Here is an 11,412-nt window from a genome sequence, read left to right on the forward strand (position 1 = left end):
ACTAGAATGAGACTAGTAGGATTGTCCAATTGATATTTTCTTGTAGTTCAGTTGACTGAGTTCATTAAAGAAAGCCAAATCAGGCCACTGGCCAGAGTTTTTTTCCTGTATAATCACTTCCTTTCACTACACCCAACCCTCCTTCCCAGCAGTAACCCGGAATCGGGGGGCTTCCAGACCAAAGCTGCAGAAAAGCCCCACCTTCCTCAGAACCTAGATGTTTTCCTAGCAACTGACTGATTTCATGATACATACATTTTTTCATCTGTTCATGCATCCAACTGCAATTTGAGAAATAGAAAAAAAAAAGAAAAACAGTGACGATCACTTCATCCCGGACACTCTGCACAGGCCTTCATTTCCCTTGATGGCCTTAGCACCCCAGACAGGAAACAGTGTTTGAATCAATGACCCAAGAGAACACATAAGGGGTGCCTGGGGGAAGCTTGAAGCTCATATTGGAAGGTTTCTCAAGTCTCTTTGGTTGGGCAATTACAGTTTCCTTTTCAAAGAGAAAAACTTTCTGCAGGAGAAAATGCTCTCTATCATACAGATGTAACTGCTGCTGCCCTTTTTGAGTGCCCTCTTGAATCAGGTATCAGGGGTAATAGGGTCTCACTAGACAGTCCCCCTACCTAGTAAACTGTCTCTGTCATGGAGCATATATATGTTGACATTTCATATGCTAATTTTACTGCAAAAGAGAGAAGGAAACTTTCTCATATCAGTGCAAGAAAGCGAGTTCAACTTGAGGATAGATGGAACCTCCTCATCTGCGGTGTTGTAGGGAGATCCTGCACCACCACCTCAGGGAGAGCTAAAAAGACATAGGGTAGCTCTTAGTCACTGGTGATGCTGCTCAAGACATACTCTGGAAACTTTGCAAGGTGAGTTCGTGAGGCGAGTGTGTGAATGTGGGCATTTAATAAGTATGAACTGAGCTGCTGCAGGGTCATCCTCCTGGGTGCCTGAAGGAAGGGCAAAAAGAGGGGCAGGAAAGAAAAGGAAATGGAGCCTTTGGCATGAAAGCTAAAGGGAATCCAGTGTATCGGACATAATCCTAAAGGGGAAACGAAAATGCACGCTATGTTTCAATGATAGAGTTTCATTGACTCCTCTTGCCCTTCATAAACCCAGCCAAGTTCCCCCTTCTTTTTCGAATATAACAAGAACATCTCAGCACATGCATTCATATGTGCTGCTACTGTCTTCATCTTTAATACTGGCTTTTAACTTTGTTTTTTAAGGAAGTATACTTAATATGCATATTTATTGCGGGTATATAGTTCAGTAGCTTCAGTAACATTATATGTGGACCATCTCTACTATCTCTACCCAAACGTGTCATCCTATCCCATATACACTCTCATCTCATTAGCAAATCACCCCACCACTCCCCATTTCATCCCTTGATCATCTCTACTTTCTCTCACAATGAATTTGCTTTCTCCAGGGACCTTGCTTAAGTGGAATCATACTTTATTTGTCTTTCTCTTGACTGCCTCATGTCACCAAGTAAGAATAGCATTACATTACGGGTACACATCACATGTTATTTATCCACTCATAGATCGACTTAGGGGTGGTTTCCATTTGTTAGCTGCTGTGAAGAATGGAGCTATGAATACTTGTGTACAGATAGCTTTAAGGCACTCTAATGGTGATACATGATATTCTGGCCAAAGGATGTTCCAGCACAGAGTGAAACGGAATGCAAACTCAGGACTTTTTTAATTAATAAAAATATATTAATATTATTTCAGTAATTATAACAAATGTTTCACGTCAGTGTAAGATGCTATGGCTAGGGGAGGAGTGGGATATGGGAACTAGGTGTACTATCTGTCAACTCGATGTTCATCTAAACCTATTCTCGAGAAAGTGTATCCATTTTTACAACTCTGGAGATAACTGTATCAGGGAGAGATCTATTTAGCTCATTCCAAAATCAGATAATATCTGTGCATTAGCTAGAGATCCTCTTTACTATTTCAATTGAACCACATTTTCGGTTCCTATGCATCTTTTCTTCTATAGTTACAGCACTACCGATCAAATGGACGCATTTAAATTGCACTCACGCAATTGAGAATCAGCATGGATTAGAATTTATATAATTTTCTCTTAAAATGAAAACACCAAATAATGATTCCTGAATAGACTTAATAAGCATATTTCCACCGTACCTTCCTCGGGCTGCACTGAGGGATGTACCCCGTGGTGTTGCCGGATGTAAACTCTCTTGAACCTCTTCTTCCTTGTTTAGAAGCTCCACGTACCAGGGAAAATTCTTCAGATTCCTCGGGACCTCAATGCCCTGTTCCAAGATCTGCAATTTTAAGGTGGCCTTCTCGTTAATATTATGTGATGAGGCTAAAAATGATTACATACAAGTAAGGCTATGAGAAAAATTAGTGACTAGTGCTATGTAATTTGTCTGAAGTGTCCAATCACTCAAGTATAACCTAGACACTTGGTAGCAGCTGAAACTAGAAAGGGGACTGGGATGGCTTCACAGCAAGGGAAGGTGGCAGGTTAGTTTTATCCTTTGCATGAGAGTGATGCCCTCCTGTTCATGGAGAGTATCTGTTATCATCTCCTGAAATTCCCACATCAGCCTTATGCAGAGAAGGCAAAGCAGGAGCTGTAACTTATAATTTACAGTGAAAAGCATAGAAATGTATAGAGATTCAGCGATTTGCCCAGAGACACAACACTGATGAGTGTAATCTGGGACGAGAACATGGATGCTGTCCAGGGCCTAGAGATCCTGAAATTCTAAGACACCTGAGACCATGCCCTTGGTGCCTGAACAATGAGATGCCCTTGGTGTCTTTGTCAAATGCTCTGCCCCAACTTTTCTGTGGGAGAGACGTGATGTCCTGGAGGAAGAGCCTGAGCCATGTGGAGTCCAACTTTATAACGCAGACTTCGCTTATACTTTTCTGGCTCTGACCCCAGAAACAACAGTTTCTTCTGAGCAAAGACCCTCATAAGGACCAGGGAAGTCCCAGCTTGTGGCCATCCTCCCCCAGCGTCTGTCCGCTGTCAGCTGTCTCACACTGAGCCTTCCCCATGACCAGGTGACCACCTTGAATCACCAGTGGTCTGGGCGATGCTCAACGCAATGCAGAATATTCTACATCTACTGCTACATGACAGATTTACCAAAAACTAGCTTCTCTTTCATTGAAAAACCCTGCATGAGCACTTAAAGTCCATGAAGAGGGATACTGGCCTTTCGTGTTGGTGCTTTGATAATTCCCTGAAATAAGGCTGCAACCTCCACTGTGTGCCGACTTTTGGTCTGAGCAGCCTGTGCTATGACTGATGGACAGCGGGCAGTGGCTTCATTAGTCCTCAGTGTGCCGCCTCCTTGTTCATTCCTTCCTCACCACTGTCCAGTGTCTACAAACTCCTCATACCTTTCTAGACTCTGCAGTGGGCTGAATTAATCATACACTCATGGGGTTCAAACAAGGACCTCAGCGAACACTATTCAAGGGATGCGGGACCCAATGGGACCACGTGAGGATCTCTCAACAGTAAAGTTCCCCAATCGAGTCTGTCCACCCTATTTAACCCAGTGGGGAAGAACTCTAAAGGCCAGGAGGCATAAATTATAATGAAGAACCCTATCTGGAATCAGCAGGCACATCTCCCCGCCATGAATCCACAAATAGGCTTCTTGGGCTTCTTCTTACTTCCCTCCCGGGTTCCACGGAATCCACCGCCATTCTCCTGCTGTGGCCGCAAGAGGAATGTGTATTTGTTCTCTGGGAAGATGTGCTCAGGGCGCCTTTCATTGGCTTGCTCAGAGTGTTACCATCCTTTTGTTTCTACTTTTAGAGTCGCAAGCAGAAGGAGAAACGCCAGTATTTTTTATTGTGGTTTTATCTGAACTGACGTAAGTAAGTTAGGAAACAATGGAGAACGGGTACACTTTTTTTTACCTTACCCTGTTTTGTCCCATGCAACAGAAGTTCAGCGTTATTCTATTCTACTTAAATGCTTTCTTCTTCTCTTTGTGGAGGAGATTTGGCTAGAGTAGGGAAAGGAAAGAGCAAGTCATCTGGGAAAGATAATTTTTAAAGAGAATAGCAAGAACACATGATGTCAAACGCAGCACACTCAAAGCCCATGGACACAGTTCCTTTTTCTGACATTAATAAAGTGGGGAAAAACAAATCCCCTTCTAGACACATTTCATTTGTCTGTCTGATTCCATATCTCCCTTCCTCAGTCTCCCATTTAGCAGGTGCCACCCAACTGGTCCCAGGTATCCCCTCCTATTGGATACAAAGTCATTGTTGCCACCTACCTGGATCGTCTTCATCCTCATCGCTGATGTCAGACAAGTTCTCTAACACCAAATCTGTAGAAACAGAATCAAGAGCAATAACGTTTTAGAAAGAGAGTCTCGCCTATTCATTTAGCTTCAGTTGAGCCTATGGTGAGTCACACAGCCTCACCCCAATCTTTCCTCCAGGTTCTCAGACCTTCCTTGGGCTCTATGGGGTCAGAGCCCTTAAACAAGACATTGATCACCTTGCAAACTTCAAATCAGAGAGATGCTGAAGCAATCACCTTTCACCTTCTCAACAACAACCCAACATTGCTCCCACCTCCAAAGTTATCAACCAGAAATTCTGACTGTTATAGACAATTGAATGTGGTTAGTGTGAATGAACAAATGGATGTATTTATTTTCTTTTCATTCAATGCATTAATAAACGATCAAGTATAATTAATTAAAAACAGTCTCATCTAGCTACTGCCTGCCACACTAGATAGAGCAACTCTAGAATTCAATGACGTGGAAGGTGCATCCTCCCCTCCTAGTTCTAACAGAGTCATTTGCGGGGCTGATCTGATCATTCACATGTGTGTACTTCACGGACCCATGTGCCTGTGCCACGCATTACTTGAAGCTCTGACGTTGTTCAAAAGTATGGTCAAAACCAGATATTAGAGAATTCCCAGCAGAAGGCCCAGATGTAAGCAAGTTTGAAGAGCATGGCTAACGGACCTGTGTGAGAGAGAATCAGAGTGATGGGTGCTGGACACTTCACTTTCATCCTTTTCCCCCTTCTCAGCCCTGACTCTTGAATAGAGCCTGGTCAGGCAGTGGAAAAGCCCCAAAGAGGATGGAGGAATTGTAAAGTCAAAAGAAGAGGGAATTAAAAGACGTAAATAATTGGAATGAAATACTGTTTTCACGGGTTGGAAGACAATATTGATAACATTTCCATAAAAGCCAAAGGGATTGACAGATTCTTGCTGCACCTAGCGACATCTCAATGCCACTTTTACAGAACAGAAAAAATCCTACAAGTCATATGGAACCACAAAGCATCCCAGTAGTCAAAACTATTTTCACAATGAGGAACAAGATGGAGGCTCCACACTTCCTGAATTCAAAACACCAGACTAAGCTTCCATAATCAAAATACCATGGCAGGTGCGTTAAAAACAGGCAGATAGATCAATGGGAAAGATAAGGTGTCCTAAATAAACTCACTGATAGTACCAAATGATCTTTGTGAAGGATTCCAGGTCGACACAATGAGGAAAGGATAGTCTCTTCAAGAATCAAGAGAATGAAATGACACCTAGAAAATGTGAAAAACCTTGCAAAGCTTGTATCTGAAGAGGAGCTAGTATTCAAGGCATATACAAAAGGCTAACATTCAATTGCAAATAAACAAAACTAAAAGCAAATAACCCAATAAAAACTGGCCAAAATCTTTAAAAGCCATGTCTCCAAAGAAAGCACACATGGCCCACAGAGCTATGAAAGGTCTCATTATCACTAATCATCAAAGAAATGCACATCAAAAAGGTCAAGAAGAAGTGCCTCTCTCCTGACAGGACGTGTATTGTCCACAAGAAAAAAAAAAGAGATAACAAATATTGGCGAGGAGATGGAGAAACTGCAACCTTTCTATGCTGTTGGGAGGAAAGTAAAATGGTGCAGTCATCGTGCAGAACAATATTGAGATTCCTCAAAAATTTACAATTGAAACTACGATGCGATCCAGCTATTGCGCTGTTGCTATGCATCCCAGCAAATAAAGTTAGAGCTTGGAGGAGATACTGCACTCCTGTGATCATTGCAGCATTATTCACAAGAGCCCAGATCCAGAAAGCACACCCATGTCCATCGACAAACGAATGAATAAAAAAAATAGGGTATATGCATTTAATAGAATTTTATGCATTTTTAAAAACCAAAGTAATCCTGCCATTTGCAGCAATTCTGTCTCAAGGAGACAGGTTCATGGATAAACTAGTGCCATTTTACATTGAAGTAGCCTCAGTTTTGATTGATGGGGAAAAGCTGAAAACCTACAGGGCAATGAAATTCTACTACATTCATAATTCTCACAGCTGTCCTGGTCCAAAGAAAACTCAAACCATCACTTGGCACATTGTATATGATTGACCTAAACCAGCTTGGCACATTTTATATGATTGACCTAAACCAGCTTCTTGTACTTGATTCTTACAGAGCCCTCCAGAAGAAACCATGACCCCATGTTCCTGTGTATGCCACAGGGACATGAGGGGTGATGCCCCTGTCCCACTGTGGAGCTTCTCTATGCCACCTTGCAGCGCACAATGTCCCCTTTGTCCTCATTGAATGAAAACCCAGTGCTACCCTGATGCTCAGTCCTGAAGACCTCTCGGTTCTCTTCTCATTGGACACAGTGTTTCTTGCCCAGCACACAAAGTCCATACCTCAGAGAAGTATTGGACACAGAATGACACTGCATATTCTTAGCAAGGGTGGCTGAAGATAAATATTAGATCTCTTTGCAGAAAATCTCAGTGAATTGCTCCCAAATATTCCTAGAGGCTCGTCCTGGCTCAGATGCCTCCAGAACTGCATGTGGCATGCGGCTACATTGGGGGCCACCAGCAAAAGTGAGGAGCCCTGCCCAGCAACTAGCTAAGAAGGATGAAAGGAGAAGTCATTCAGAAGCCTCTCATTAACAGAGGCAGTGTAAATGAAGGAAGTGGCCACAACATGACCATTCAAAATGCCGTAAGACATACTGAGGGGTTATATACTGTACTAAAAAGAATTTTTTTGTGGCACAGTGACATGGTTTATCCATTAAGAAGCCATACAACATTGACCTGGGTGGTGACGGGATTTGTGTTCAGTTTAATAGAGGTATATACTTGGCATACAGTAAACGCGCACATTCGAATTTTGCAAGGTGATTAATACATACACTTAGATACCTATCCGTTCATGATGAGATGGTGAGGGGAATGTTTAGGTGATAGCAGACATCGGCAACTGTGGTCTTACAGTAACACAAATCAAGAGAAACACTCAAAACACCAAACATCACACACACACTCAGGTTCACACCATATGGATTCACATGACACACACTCACACCCATGCACAGAAATCTACACCACCTCATGGAACTGGGGATCATGGTCTCAGTTCGTTACCTAGAAAATCAGTTTCTATGACCACGTCTCCGATTCTCTTTGCCAGCAGGAAGCTAGAATCAAAGTGGCTCCCCACATTAAGCCAGCAAGAATACTTCCCTTTCTCAGTTTCAAGATTTTTCTTCAGCAAATGAAGAATTCTAGAATACGTACCATCTTCAAGGGCAAGAGGAACCACCTGAAATGACAGAACATACAATGGGTGTCACATCCTGCAGGGTCCTGTTTGCACAGGCCTTTGCTCAAATCGGTTACGTTAGAAAATCAGATGGGAAATGCTGGAAGTGTCAACGGAACCCACCAGCAAGAACAGGACAAAACTACTCAGGTCGAAGGGCACAAACTATACTGGGGAACTTTCTCACAAGACCATTTTAGGTGAGCAATTACAAACTTCTCTTCCAGAGAGGAAAAATTGCTAAGAGAAACAGCTCCCACCCAACCCCGATGATTTATAAATGCTGCAGTCATTTTTGAAGGTTCCTTAGAATCAGTTATCAGTTGGTACTAGACTTCCTCTTGACACTCTTGCGACCAAGTAAATGTCTGTATCATTGGGAATGTACGTGCTCACATTTTTATACCTTCGTTTTAAGGACAAAGAAAAAAATCCCCATTTCTATTGCAAGGGAAGCGGGGTGAGCATACCTTGGTGCTAGATGTCACCTCATCTGACCTCTCACTAGGAGTCTCCTTCTGCAGGTCCTCGGGGGGATCTGTGAGGAGACAGAGTGACTGTCAGTCCATGGTGCTGCTGCTTATGAAGGATTAGGGAGCTCTGCTGAGTGCTGACAGGGGCGAGAGTGTACTGATGAGGGTGGTGGGTGAGTAGGAACTGAACTGCTGCCAGGCCTCCTCCTTGCTCAAGAAAGAAAGGCCAAGCAGAAGAGCAGAAAAGAAATGGACAAAAGAAATATGACTTTGTCTTTCTGAAAGAAACCTAATCAGTAGGAAATAATCTAACAAAGAGTAAACATGAACAATTGTGCCTCATTTCAAAGAAAGAATCCTGATTCTTCCTGCCTGTTTTCAAATTCAGCTAAATGGCCACTGTCTTCATGATTTCCTCCAAGATCATTTTTTCCTCCATAATCCATACCTGCTATTCCTGTGCTCATCAAAAACACTTCTGTAAGGTATTTAACTTGATGCAAAGCAAACTTATTGGAGACATAACTCACTTCTACACTAATGATCCCATTCTATTTATACACTAATCCTTTTCTATGAAGTGAATAAAATACAGATTTGAAAACTGAAATTTCATTATGTAGAATTGATGTCATCATCTGTGATAAAGATCTGTCATTTTGTTTCTATACAACGTGTGCATGCCATTGAGTTACTGTGTGTCCTCTCTCAAACAGGCAACAGACAGTGAGACAGTTCCTTATGTGGGAATAGCGTGGGGGGTACAGTCTCTGTCTACCCCAGCTGGGCAGGCATTTGAAACAAGATGGATGGGCACTGGGATTCCCCTACGTTGACTCTGAGTTCTCACTTGCCACCGTCCTTTGGGTTTGGGCTGACAGGATTTGGGTGTTTCTGTAGTTTGCTGTGATGCAGTCTCTTTGATTTTAACTCTTTGGGACAGAGGCTGAGGGGTGACCTCAGCACTGGCAGGTATTGTTCCAGATTCTTCTTCGTGGAGCCTCACACCTCTTACAATCTGTGTGCTGACCTGCAGCATGTGGACCTTATATGTGCCTTTCACGCCAATGACTATGTCAAAGTCAGCTGTTAAAGGCACCAAAAGCTGCCCTGGTCTATGAGACCAGTGAAGACATCTACTCTTGATAGGCAACGTTTGGGAGCTGTGTAGACCCTAGCACTTCCAACCATGTCCACATTTACTGGAAATTCCTCCCTTTGGCAGTAATGACCCTATGGCTGAGTGTGAGTGTCTGTCAGTGGTCCAGGGCATAGACATAGGGATGCATGCCTGGGTTCACATGTATCTCCTCCATATAAGAAGTAAAGAGCTTGGGCCATTCATCTCAGTTCTACCTCCATATGAGGAGACGAAATAGTAAACAAAGCTCCAAATACAGCCACGGAGGAAAGAATGACTTATGTAAAGTGCTCTGTGAAGATGAGAATCATTTTAGAAAGTGAACCGGGGGAATATGTTGTGCAACTCGGTAAAAGCCTGAGGAAACGCACCACGCACCACACACACATACTTGCATTCACAATCAGAACACACACTCTCAAAAAACACCCTCAAACTTCAAGCACACAAACCCCAGCAGCAAAAAGTCATCACAACTGTCGGCCACAGTAGAACTGGCCAGAATTCTTTCCTGCACGACACTCCCTTCCACTACATCCCAACTTTCATTTCCGGCACGAACACAGATCGGGGGCCTTCTAGACCAAACGGGCAGAAAAGCTCCACCATGGTCAGCACCCAGATTTAGCCTCAGCAACGGACTGATTCCTCAATACATACCTTTTTCGTCTTCTGTATCTATCTCCTCCACCACAGCATCTGGGGCAGCTAGGGAAACACAGAGCGAATGTCAATCATTGCTCATGTTGCCCAGGTCGTATTCAGGCAGCTGTGCTTGATGTGCATTTTGGATGGATTTGTGTGTGGAGTGGATAACTGCTAACTACCAACTGAGATGTTCAGCAAGGCTGTCTTCCTGGGTGGATGAAGGCAGGCACAAATCAGAGTGGACACCTTCTTACATATGACTAGGGTGGAACACCATAAAGAAAAGGAAAAGGAAATGAATACCTACCTGCTCCACTCAAAACACAGATGAATCTCAAAAGAAAAAAAAAAAGAGCAAACTAAAGCAGATACTTAGGGGTCCACGTTGAATTATTCTGTTGGCAACAGTCCAAACCAGGGGAATCCTGGACTGCAGTGATAGTAGTCACAGTGCCTATCCTCAGAAAGAAGTGGATTGGAGAGCCGCATCTGGCTGCGGGTGATTTCATTTTCTTGACAAGACTAGTGGTTACATGGTGCTCATTTTATGACATATTATTGAGCTGCACATTGACATTTCACATGCTTTCCGTAGCTGTGTTTTGGTTTAATAATTAAGTGCTTTACAAACTGGTATGATAACATAGGACCTGTTGGGAAATTGTGAAGGGGAAGAAGAAGATGTACTACATGCTTTCAGTCTGTTTCTTTATAGTTCACTGACCTCATGTCTCCCGGGCTGCTCAGGGCCCACTGGACAGATATCTCTCTCCATGTCATCTCTGGGAGTTAGTCCATTCTGAGTCTGTTTTCCTTTATCCAGGACTAAAGTCTCAATGAGTGCAGGTGATAAACTCTGTGGTCATGCATGGATACATTAATCTGATATTTCTTTCATGTGATGTGAGGTGAATCTTTTTGAGGCCACACATTAACCTGTCAGAAGAGGTGCAATTGTTATACCCCATAAACAAACTGAAGGACTCTCCTCAGGATGTCACTGGGGACTGGTATGGTGTAAAGAGAAAGAAATAAGAATCAGCTTTCATAATTATGAGCACAAAACTATGTTTGTCATAGCTGTGGCCTCAATTTTTATATCTGGAAAAGAGAAAGTTGAATTCAATGTCCACTAATGTCCTTTTCTCAATCTTGAACTCTATGACTGATTTCACAGGAAGAAAAGAGCAGGGGCCCTAGTTCCATGATATATCTTTACTTTACATAGAAAGTTCAGGCTGAAATGGGTGTTCTCAAACCTTTAGGTTAAGCACTCATAATTCCATGCCCGTAGCTAAACCTTACGATTTAAAAAAATGGTTTAAAATTTTCAATTACAGTGGCATATTATATGATAATATAATATAATATAATAGACAACCTAGAGATTAGACATTTGTATACCTTACAAAGGAATCACTCAGATAAGTCTCGGAAACACCTGACAGTTTACAATATTATTGACTCTATTCACTATGCTACACTTAAATCGTGCGTGA

At 42.7% G+C, this 11,412-nt stretch overlaps 1 long non-coding RNA gene across 1 annotated transcript; it reads right to left on the minus strand.

Moving 5' to 3' along the window:
• Nucleotides 1–3,958: 3,958 nt before the first annotated feature.
• Nucleotides 3,959–7,646, minus strand: LOC111735714. The gene is made up of 3 exons (XR_002778936.1): nucleotides 7,627–7,646; nucleotides 4,322–4,375; nucleotides 3,959–4,042 (listed from the first exon to the last, which is right to left on the minus strand). It is a non-coding gene; the product is annotated as an uncharacterized LOC111735714 (long non-coding RNA).
• Nucleotides 7,647–11,412: the final 3,766 nt, after the last annotated feature.

Source organism: Pteropus vampyrus, unplaced genomic scaffold (genome assembly GCF_000151845.1).
Source record: "Pteropus vampyrus isolate Shadow unplaced genomic scaffold, Pvam_2.0 Scaffold1000005712, whole genome shotgun sequence".
Taxonomy (NCBI): Eukaryota; Metazoa; Chordata; class Mammalia; order Chiroptera; family Pteropodidae; genus Pteropus; species Pteropus vampyrus.